The sequence below is a fragment of the Phocoena phocoena genome, chromosome 7, assembly GCF_963924675.1.
Source record: "Phocoena phocoena chromosome 7, mPhoPho1.1, whole genome shotgun sequence".
NCBI lineage: Eukaryota > Metazoa > Chordata > Mammalia > Artiodactyla > Phocoenidae > Phocoena > Phocoena phocoena.
The window spans coordinates 12202051-12214283 of record NC_089225.1 but is presented as its reverse complement, the minus strand read 5'-3'; positions in this window follow the sequence as shown (position 1 = coordinate 12214283).

The following is a 12233-nucleotide window of genomic DNA, read 5'->3' as shown; positions in this document are numbered from 1 at the left end:
CTTCTGCTTGGAGTTCCGGGTTTGTGTAGCGGAGGGAAGCGAGGCTTCCGGCTGTGGGTCCTTTCCTCAAGGCCTGGAGCTCGAGCTTGAGACAGCCTGCCTCTGCCCAGGTTAGACGTGCCCACTGGGGAGCCCCCAAACGGTCCGCACCTGACAGAGCAGCAGGCAGGCCCGCTAGCCTCATCTTCAGCTCCTGAGTGGCCAGTGGCAGCGCGCAAGGCCAGATCGGCTGCATGCGACGACAGCTGAGCGAAGGCGCGCATCCCCTCCTCTGGGAATAGAAATTCCCCTTGGGACACCCAGAGGGGCTGCCGCTTTGAACCTGGGACCCATTGCTTTCGGAATGGAGAGGACGCTTCTGGTCTTTCGATCCGCGAGTCCAGGAATCGTTACGGGCTGCCGGCTCCTCGGAAGTGGTGAATTTCAGTGTCTTGACAACCGGCGCACAGTGCGTGCGATTCAGGGCCAGGGGTTAGTGTTCTTATTTGGAGATGGGAAAATCAAGGGTCTGGGCACTTGTCTTGGTGAACGTGAAACGAGGCCTTGAGGGGTCAGTTGGTGGCGTAGCCCTGACGTCCTAGCGGTCTGTGCGGCTCAGAAATTTTCTCCCGCTTCCGCGAGGTCGAGTCGCGTTAGTGGCCGGCGTGGGGAGGGCGGGGCGGTTGGTGGTCCCGGTTCTCCGCAGAACTCACACAGCAAGGGCGCTTTCCCAGCCCCTCAGTCCTGACCCGTGGAATTCCGGACTTTGCGTCCCCTGGCCTCGGTGTTGAAGCCCTGTTGGTTGCCACCCTGCTAAGCCAGTTCGGCCTGGGAAATGGGAACTCCAGGCTTGGGCCTAGTACGCACGGCCCGCGCACTGGGGCCCGAGGGGAGCCCTGGGCTGCAGCTGTGGGCTGAGCAGAGAGGCCGCGTGGTCACTATCTCCCGGCAGAACGAGGAATGGCAGGGATTGCGTGTGCATCCCACCACCTCTTGGACTGTCCCAGGCCGGCCAAGAAACCCAGATTTCAGGAATCACAAGACGCCACTGCGGAAAACTGACCGAGACACGGGAACTTCGTCCGCGCTGGGGCGGAAAACGCCGGTTCCAATGTGCACAGCTCAGACTAACCTCTGTGGTGGGACCGGCATAAGAAAGGGAACGGATTTACTTTGCACTTTTCTCACACTTCACTCAGATGTTGCCGGTCTACAGAGCCATCGGGAGAGACAGAGCGATAAGGAGAGACATGGCGGGGGTGGGGGTGGGCAGTGGGGGAGGGGAAGGGGAAAAAGAGAGAGAGAGAGAGATTGATTGATTGATTAAAGGTCCCCTTTCTCCAAAAGAGGAGATAAGGATGCTGACGAATCGATAGCCAGCATACATCGGGTGTGCTCTGGACGCAGCTCTAATCTCTCCATCTGGGTTAGCTCATTTAATCCTTACAGTAACCTATTGAGATATGTAGCTTCTCCTCTCCAGTTTACAAAGGAGGAAACTGAGGCACGGAGAGTCGTAAAGTAGCCCAAAGGCATGCCCCTAGCAAGTGGAAAATGAAAAGCAGAATCTGTCCGCAGCTCTGGAGGAGCCAGATGGGGACAATCCGCTCAGGGCACTCTCGAAGTCGCTCCCAGGCCCCAGGGAGGGCGCAGGTTATCATCTTCCTCCCGCCGCACCGACGCGAGGCCTCAGCGCTCCCAGGTGCTCTAGGCGGGCGGGATTCCGGCCCTGGGCCAGAGTCTGGCTCCTTCAGGGGAGCCCTCAGCCCGGGCTTCCAGGCCCTCCCCGGGGTAGGCAGATCTTCCGTCCTCTGTAGGGACTGGAATCCTCTCCGGGGAGATGACCTTCCATTTCCATCACTGGGACTGCCCCGCCGGGGAGCAGCGCGGAGGAGGCCGCAGCCACTCATGGCTGTTGGTGCTCTTTCTTCGAGCTTCCAAGCTTAGTGACCTCGGAAGGGGCCCAGACTCGGCCTTGGCTGGCTGCAGCGGGCGGCGGGGGGCAGAAAAGCTGGTCCGGGCAGGTCGGAGCTGCTGGGACGCACCTCCACGCTCAGTGGCTGGTCTCGGCGGCTGCGAGGGTGATCGCCAAGGCCCAGATTTTTACAGACTCGCTTTCAGGCAGCGGACGAGGACCCCGGCTGGGACGCGCAGGGCGCTCGGGTCCCACGCAGAAGACAAGTCCCCGGGCTTCCTCAGACCTGCGCCTCAATTGTCCGGTTCAGGTGATGGGCGTCCCGGCGGCGGTTGAGGCCAGTGGCAAAATCCCGGGGACCCAGCCTTTCCCAGCGGTCAGCCCTCGGGATCGCTCCCCTTCCAGTCCCCAGCAGCCCTTCCCACGTCTTGGAGCTGCCTTGACCAGGATGCGTGTGGGAATGAGGAGGAAAGGACGCGAATCTCTCTCGGGAGGGAAGGAGGGGACCTAGGATAAGAATCGCAGGAGACACAGGTCCATCCCTCTCTACCTTGGCTCCAGGTCACCTGCAGGCCAGGGGAAACTTTGCCGGCCCCAAGAACCTGCAGCTGGTGCTTCGCAGAAGGGGTTGCCATTAATTCTAACTCCCCCGGGCCCTGGTGAGTGGACTTTCCAGGCAGAGGAAAAGGAGGTGGCCTCAGCTCGCTTCAGAAAAGTGCAGGTGGGCTGAGAAGAGGGGACTGGTGCCGCCCCGGGGTGGTGCGTCCCGCAGCTAACCGCCTGGGGTTTTAGTCTTTCAGCCATGGCTCCCTCCTCTATCTCCTCCCCGGAGCTTTCTCCTTGAATCCCAGGAGCAGAACTAGAGGCCTGGCTGTGAGGTCTTGTCTCTAAGGTGGGATCTGTGGCTTCCCCAGTGAAGCCACTTCTCCAATGAGCAGTGAGCAGAGAATCTGCCCCTTTCACAGCCCAGCTCTGAGGTCCGCCGGCCAGCACCACTCTATTTTAACAAACCTAATTAGGACTCGTCAGATGCTAAAATCTTCCTATCCTATCCAAGGCTGCCCTGGGTCTGGGAATCACAACCCTGTAAATTCACAGTTTGCTTTAATGGAGATTTGGAAAGAGACTGAAAGTGTCTGTAGTTATGAATGAATGTGAACTTGAACTTGACTTTTTTTTTTTTTGGAAAGGTGTCTGAACCTTGAGCCAAAATACACCAAAGAGATTCTCCTCCCCACCGCCCCGAATCCCCACTCTGTCCTGGAGGTTACAGTTACCTTGATTGTGGGGTTCTGGGGGTTGGGAGTGCAGAATCTGCAGGGAGTAGGGGAGGTTATTTAACTTGGCTGGGTCACCAGAGAGAAGGAAAGCCAAGAGACAGTGCTGTCATCCCCTCTTCTCCATCAACCTTTAGCATTTATCTCTCCCTGCACCCCAACCCCCCATCAGTCTCCCAGCTATCAAGTGTGGACTCGACAGGAATGATGCAAGGAAAAACTAATTAAATGGCAGTACAATGCTTTGAAAATATTAAGTGTCATGTAAATGTCTAATGCCAATAATAATCTTGATGGTGGTCATTATGTGCCAGGAAGCACATCCCAGAGAGCCCAATGCTGAGCCCAAACGTGCGAGTCTAAGAGAATCCCAGGGAACACCCGTCCTTTCTGCTGCAGAGCCCCAGCTCTGAGTGGCCGGGTGTAAGGTGGGAACTCTAGGTCCTGCACCCATCACCTGCAAATCACCTGGGTTTAATTCCAGCTGGGAGTCCTAAAGTTACTGCCTTATCTGACACTGGAGCCCATCACCTGTAAAGTGGGAAGTTAGTGATTCCCAGGGTGTGGCTACCCCCATGGTGGATTCTGCTTCCTCCAGGCTCTGACAGGCTCCACGGTGTGCTCACATCAAGGTCTGACCTTTGTGATCTGGGTGTCTTCCATCTTCCAGAGCTTGGTTAAGACATAGCCGTTAGGAGGGTTATACCCTTGTTACCCTTCACGTTTAAATAGAAGGATGTCCTGTTAGGGAACACACATCCCTAACTCCCCTCTGTCTCTGAACTGTCAACGGGAGGGGCAAAAGGTCTCAGGTCTTTGACATTTTTCTAATTTGATAAAACACCAGGCCTTCCCCAGGACTTAAAGTTTCCTTATAAGGTAATTTCACCACCACCCACCCCCTCACCCCCATCCTCTCCCGGCTGAAGCTTCCCCACTACTGCTGGGCTGAAGACATGGGGCACTGAAGTATGCCAAAACCAGTGAAGGCTCAGAGGACAGCAAATTACAGTAACTCATGATTGAGGCTTTTGGAAATTTCCTCCAGAAAGCATTGGGCCTATTGGGGGTTTTGTAGAGTCAAAACCTGGATACTTTACCGCTACTTCTCACCCTACAATTTGCCCTAATTTTATTTCTCAGTGACTTGGGGAATAGGTTACAATTTCAGGCTCCTCCAGCTGACATTTTTTGTTAGACCTAATTTGGTTGGATTTTCAGTTTTTACTGCTATGTGATGACATACCCCTTATCATTTGGGAAGAAAATAGCTGCCTTTTTTTTTTTATTATTCAAAAGAAACAAATTCTCGTCTAGTTAAGCTTTAAAAACCAAGTGCTTTGTTTTGTTTAAGCTAGGCTTCAATAACTCAAAAACACCTTACCTTTAGAAGTAAAACTTTTTACAAATCATACAGAAACAGGTGCTTTCCTGGGTATTTTTCTAAGGTGTCCAAATAGGAATGCAATTAACAGTGGGATTGTTAGGGTTTGGGGGGTAGGCCATGTGATATTTCACAGTCAAAACTGAAGAGGTTTATAAGGTCAGACACTGACAACACACACACACACTCACACACGCAACACACACGCACAGTTAAAAGGAATTCTAGGCTTTGCCATTTCACTCTTTCCTAGGAACCTTTGGGGGGAAATGGGAATGAATATGCATGTGTAACTTTTGTAAATTTTCAACAAGTTTGTTTTGTCTTTGTTGTTGTTGTTTTCCTCGGTGCCACGTGAGATTCTTGCTACATCATGGAGAATTTGTTTCCAAATCAGATAAGTCACCAAGTAAGACACACTTGATATTGCAGATAATTTTCTAGCAACAGCTGCCGAGTCAGCTTTTTTGTTTTTCTGAAGATGTTACTCACCAGAAAACATTCCCTCCTCTAGGAATTTCATGGCCAAAAAAAATTTTTGTTTTAATTTCTGTCCTTTGGCTTCCTTTGGTTGGTGGGAAGGGAGTGTGGGGTGGAGTTGAGGCGATACAGCGGGGCCAGGTTCTGGACCAAGGGGGGCAGGTAGGGGGGAGGCTGGACAGAGCGAGCAGTGTCCTGTGGGACGAGGGCCTCAGCTCTGTGGTGTTGCCCAGAGCTACCGTGCTCCCTCGCTGGCTTTATTTGTTCCTTTTCACTCACTGCCACCATCCTTTTCATCACGCAGAACTCCCAATCTTTATTCAGCATCTGTATTTCTACCCCGGCTGCTGTGTTTGTCGTGGGCTGTGGGTACCGAAGCATTTTGTTTCATAATGTTGGTTAATTCTTTTAAAAACACTCTGATCTGAGCAGGCTGTTCAGGAAATGTGGCTTCTATTCCACTGCGGCAAGCAAGCCCTTCTCCTCCTCCGTGGGCTGTCAACACAATGTCAGACACTGAAAAACAATCTCTCCAGAAATTCAGATATTTCCACACTGCAGGCTGTCTGGCCCTGGGAGCCAAAATGTTCAACATTTCCTCCAGATAATAGCATGTTACTGGGTCCCACAATAGCCTGGGAAATCGAGCTCCCCTTTCCCTTCTCCACAGGCGTCCTTACAGAAGAATGGGCCAAAGGCCTATAGAAACCACCAGACTGAAATTCTCCCTCAAGGCGGAGGTAGGGGTAGGGGCGGGGGGCGGGAGGGTGGAGAGGAAACATGGGGACATCATTCCCATTTCTGTCCAGGGGAAACTGCCCAGCACCTGTGGATGAGACAACCCAGTCCAGTGCAGACACGCTGTCCTGGTCCAGGGTGGTAGATGCATTGCAGGAACTGGGCTCAGAGAGCAGGCGGGCTGGCCTCCCTCCGGCACTTCTGCCCAGAAGCCAGTTTGATGGGAGGTCTGGCGAGCTTGGCTGTCCTGAGCATTCATGATAATTTTTAAATATGTTGAGTTAAATAAAATAAATTATTAAAATTAATTTCATCTGTTTCTTTTTATTTTCTTTTAATGTGGCTATTAGAGCTTTTAAAATTACATTTTCAGCTTGTATCAGGGTTCGCATTATATTTCTATTGGACAGTGCTGGTCTAAGTAAACCCTTCCCTTTTGAAGCTATTTTGAGGACTTGTTTATTAGTTTCCTTCTCTTGTTAGCCACATGTCATGGAGGCGTCTCAGAGCTCCAGGGAAATTTCCTTTCTGCTAGATAGGCACTGAAAGGGCAGAAGTAGTTTGGGAGCCCTAGTTTGACTTATTTCCAAAAAGTGGCTTCTGGTGACATCATGTGGCCATTGCTAGGTACTACACCAACGACAGGCTGCCTGCAGTTCCCATTTCCCTATCCTGGTGTTTACCCACTGCTTGCTGTAGTTACCTCGCTGGGCTAATAAATCAGAATTACTACACTTGTAGAAGAATGTTTTCCCCCTTAATGTCTCCTGTTATCCTCTACACCTCCTTTCAGCTCTGCCACATCTGCAATATTGGGTCTAACCCACTAACCCACTGGGAGGTTTTCCTTATCCAAGAGAACAGCTCTAGAAACTTCTGTCTGGAAGACAGAGGTTCAAGCCTGGAAACCTCGCAAAAAATTGGCTAGTCTTAGGAATGTCTTTCTACCTCTCTGGACCCCTTTTTCCTCAAGTGCAAAACAAATGGCTGTAGCACGTAACCTCTAACCTCACTTCTGGCTCCCCAAATCCATGAAGCTGATGGTGGAATCTGAGCTGTTGGTGGAGTACATTCAAATAACCCCTCACTGGTGGTCACCTACAAGAAAGGGCCTAATGTGAAGTGACCCAACATGGAGCAGAGGTAACCAACCATGATTTCTAAGGAGATGATAATACAAACACAGTTGTTGTTGGTGGTGGGGACTAAGTACTTTACATATGCTATCTCATTTAATGCTCACAGCATCCCACAAATTAGGTATGATTACGTCGACTCAAAATATTTAATATAATATCTGACACATACATGTATACATGTGTATACAAACGTAAATTTAAAATCATAATACTATGATGAGCACCTATGAACTACACCCAAGAACTAGAACATCAGTACTGACCTGCTTCTATGCGTTTGTTCCTCCCGCATCTCCTTCTCCTGCCTCTGCCAGGAGTAATCACTAACCTAAATTTTGTGTTTTTCATTTCTTTGCTTTTAAGTAGCTGGTTTGATTATATATTGTTTAGTTTTACTTGCATCTGAGGTTCATAAAAATGGTATTATAAGGTCTCATGGCACTTGTTTTTTCACTTAGTATTACTTTCCTAAGACTTATCCATGTAACATGTAACTGGACTTGGGTCATGTTTACAGCTGTATGAGATTTCATTATTGCACTACACTTCAATGTATTTATCCATCCTCCTGTCGATGGACATCTGGGTTGTTCCTAGTTCTTTGCTTCTGTGAGAATTCTCATTTGTGTCTCCTGGTGTACATGTGTAAAAATGTCTCCAGAAGGCAATAGAAAGCTCAGTGGTTGCCAGGGGCTTGGGGCAGGGGTGAATTATTAAATAGGTTTACCACCTAAAAGTGTGGTACCATGATGATGTATACATAATAGTATGCATTTGTCAAAGCCAATGGAACTTTACAGCAAAAACAATGAACCTTAATATATACAAATTTTTAAAAATCATCTAGGAGGTCAGGGGATCCTATGGCGGGATGCAGACTGTCACAGAGAACTTAATTGTATTGCAAATGAATAAAGCAACTCCACTGGAGGGAGTAGGGAAAGATGCTGATCTAAGCAACTTTGGAAATAAGTAAGACTAAAGACATAAAAAAGTACACATAAACGCTGTACACTGTAATAAAATTGTTTCCCAGGGGGACATGCAACAGTGTTTCTGATATTACGAAACATGTACACTGGAATTGGACAATCAAGTAAATAGGTGGCAGATGATGGGAGACCAGTTTCTTATTGATGGAGTGGGAATTTACAAGTAGTCAAGAAGAAGCAGGAAAGATCCATGTGGTAATGGGTTAGAGTTGGAGACATTAGTATGAACTCACGTGTAGCTTATACATATGATTACATAAAGAAGTATTTGTAGATATGCATATATATACATATATATACAGGTTAATATACACACATGTATTTCCTGTTCTGTAAGCTAAGAGGGCCTAGAAGCAATGACACACCAGTAACAATAAGCGTCTTAGCACCCAGATCTTGGTTTCTAATGCCATTCTTCAATAAGGAGCCAAGGGTCCTTGGAGAAACTCAGTTCTAGAACTGGGACAGGAAATATACATAGTGAGCCTGGAGCATCTTGTGTTGCTAGAAAGTAAGAAGGTGCTCAAAAAAAATTTTTAAACCTACATTGATAGGGGTATACAGGAGCCAACTGAAAGAATTCCCAAAGGTAAAGCTTGAACACTCTGAGCTACAAAATAAAGTAGTATTGGAACGTGACCCAAAGTATAAAATAAATATGTATTCACGGGTCCATACTGATACAAATGACTGAAAATATAAATGAATGGGAGAGAAGAGACAGATCTCCCTTGAAGAAAATTTGCAAATACTTCATTTCACCCTCAAGGAATAAGACGATGCATCCCCATCCCATACGTGTGGCCTGTGCACAGTGACTGCCTTCCAAAGAGCGCAGTATGCAGAGGCAGAGGGGGAGGGGAAGAATTCCTTACTAGCAAAACCTGACAAACACTGCCTCAGGCAGATAATCAGGGTCATTATCAGCAGAGAGAATTCTTGTTAGTATGTACCCTTGGTAAAAGGATACTTTGCCTCTCTGGTCTTCCTCCCCAAAGCCCATAACTCCCGTCAAGTCATGAGAAATAATACATCAAATAAATCCTACAGCGGGACATCCTACAAAATATTTGAGCAGTACTCCTCAGAACTGTCATGGTGATCAAAACCAAGGAAAGTCTGAGAAACTATCCCAGTCAAGAGGAGCCTAAGGAGACATGACAAGTTAATGTAACGTGGCATCCTGAGAGGGACCCTGGAAAAGAAGAAGAAAATGCATAGAAGCTAAGGAAATGTGAATAAATATGCCCTTTAGTTCATAACAATGTATGAATATGTAACGTGTAGCACACTAATGTAGGATGCTCATATAATAATAGGGGAAACTAGATCCAGGGGCGTGTGAGAGCTCTCTGTACCATTTCCTCAATTTCCCTGTAAATTAAAAACTGTCCTGCAAAGTAAAGTCTATCAAAAATGTTGTGGGTTAGAAAAAGTGATAGGTGAAAACAAAACGAGGCTGTAAAAAATGGCTCTAGAGAAGGGTTGGCAGACTTTGTAAAAGGCTAGTTAGTAAATATTTTAGGTTTTGTGGGCCTTATGGTCTCTATTACAGCCACTCAGGTCTGCTGTCTTAGGGTAAAAGCAGCCACAAGCCATACAGATAAGGGTGGCTGAGTTCCAATAAATTTTTATTTAGCAAAAACTAAACAAACAAACAAAAGCCCGTGAGCCATGGTTTGCCAACCCTGCTCTAGCATGTATAATTAGAAGTGGAATTGCTGGGCCACAAGTATCCAAGCGCTCAATTTTGGAAACCGTCAAATGGTTTTCCCAAGAGATGGCATCAAATCAACAAAAAAAAGAAATGTATAAACGTAGAAGTTCTTTTTAAATCATGTCTTGCCCAGAGCTTAGCATTTTTTCTAAAATGGTTTTCCACTGGGTTCTTGTGTTGCATTTCCCTGATTATAGTGGGCTTGTTTATTGTGATCCCTCTTCTGAGAAATGCCTATTGGTGGCTTTTGCTCAATCTCTGTTGTGTTGTCTTTCCTTTATGCATTAGCAGGAGCTCTTTCTATATTCCAGATGCTAACCTTTTGTCAGTTATAGATGTTCCAAATATCTTCTCCCAGGATATGGCCTGTCACCTCACTCTCTTTCGATGAACAGAGTTCTTAATTTTAATGTAGTCAGGTTTATTAATCTTTCCTTTTTATAATTAGTGCGTTCTCTTCTCTCTTGTTGAAGAAATCCTCTTGTACTCAAAGTCAGAAAGATACTCCCTATATTTTCTTTGAAACTTTGGAAGTCTTGCCTTTCACCTATAAGTCCTTCAGTACCTCTGGAATTTACACAAAGTCCAGAATATACGGTGGAGGAAAGGATTCAGTTTTATTTTTTTTTCTCTTTGGACAACCAGTAGTCCCAGCCCCAGTGCCTCCTTCCCTGCTGTCTGCAATGTCACCACGTCATGTCATGTCCACATAGTACATCTAGTGCTGGCGTCTACTTTGTTTCATTTGTCATATAACTTCTATAACATCATGATAGATCCTGATATCCAATTACCCCCAACCTATTCTTTTTCAGCAATGTCTTGACTATTTTTAGCCCTCGGGACTGCCATATATTCTTTAAAATCATCTTGTTAAGTTTTATGAAAAAAATACTAATTTTATTAGTCCTGGGAACTTATTGGGATTGCATTGAATCCATAGACTGGTTTGGGGAGAACTGACATGTTCAAAATGCTGAGTCTTCCTATGTATGAACGAACATATGATGTGTCTCCTAATATCTTTGTTTGGGATGAGGAAACTTACATTCAAAGACGTTAAGTGACCTTCCCCTAGTCACTTGCTAGTTAGTGGAAGGGCCACCATTTTTACCCAGAATTCCTTGCTCTAAGCAGCTAGGCTGTACCATTACTTTGTTTTAGCAAGATCTCTCTCCTGGACACCTCAGGCATGGCCCTGAGAGTCCCATGATCTGCTGATCAGCCACCAAGACAAACATGTTAGCACTTCCCAGGATAGGAGAGGGAGAGCTCAGCCCCCCACAGCTGGGATGTGCCAAAGGGAGGGTCTCCATGACTTGCGTGTTCCATGATACATCCATGAGTCGTTCTGGGTTTTATTCCAGCACAAGATCTGTTTGGGAGGAGCTGAGGCTGTGAATGCAGGGAAGAAGGTTGGGGAAAGGGACTGCCTTGGGATCTGGATGGGTCACACCCTTGGTGTGAGGTCCACGTGTCAGAACGTTTGAGTTCAATTCCCACCTCTGCCTTTTTCCAGCTCTGTGACCTTGGGCAAGTCACTTAAGGTTTCTGAGTCACTGTTGTCTCATCTCTAAGGAGGGATACTTTCTATTTCCCCCAGAGGTCACTGAGGGAATTAAATTAAGTAGAGCACATAACATGCTTGTCCCAGCACCCGGGGTCTATCCAGTGAGACTGAGATTAGTCCTGTGAGCTCTGAGTTTCCCTTCCTGTCCAGGCTGCAGGGGAGCTGGGACTCAGAGCTCACCCACCTTCAGCAAGGACTTTCTTGGATAGAAGGAGAGCAAAGAGGTCTCCCGACTATAGCAAGCTTACACACCCACCAGGGAACCCAGAGCAAATTACAGCAGCAGAAGGGGCCCTGACCCTCTGAGCCTTGCACAGTGAACCACTTCCACTCCTCCTGCAGCTCAAGCGTTTGCTTAAAGCAATTTTTAATAGGTCCTCAGACAGGGAGATGGCAATTAGGTCTTCTCAAGGCTCCAGGTGCCCTGGAGGGAGTGGTTGGGAAATCTGATCTGATGAACAGATAAGAAATAGTTATCATTAGCACAGTCTATGTGAATACATGAGATTGCCCTATAGTAGTTTTCCAAACCATCAAGACAGTTCTCAAACAAGTTTTCACTCATAGGAAGACTCAGCATGGCCTCTGTATATACTACCGATTTCCTTGTTTTCATAAAGAGCAGATAAAAAACCCAACCGAGCTTGTCTGTACATCTCCCAAGTCTAAAATCCAGGAACTGAAATGAATAGGCACATAGTACATTGTTTTTCCACTGAGGTATAACTTAAATTCAGTAAGTTTACAAATCTGGAGTGTCCAGCTAACTAAACTTTTACACATGTATACACAGTGCAACCACCATCCAGATCCGGCTCTTCAACATTTCCTGACCACAGAGGTTCCTTGTGCCCCCCAGTCATGTCCCCCACAGGTGGCTGCTATTCTGACTTCAATCACCATAGATTAGTTTTGCCTGTTTCTGAAATTCCTATAAATGGAATTCTATCACATGTATTTTTTGCATATGGCTTTGTTTATTTATTTGGTTGCACCAGGTCTCAGTTTTGGCAGGCAGGCTCCTTAGTTGCAGCTCACCAGC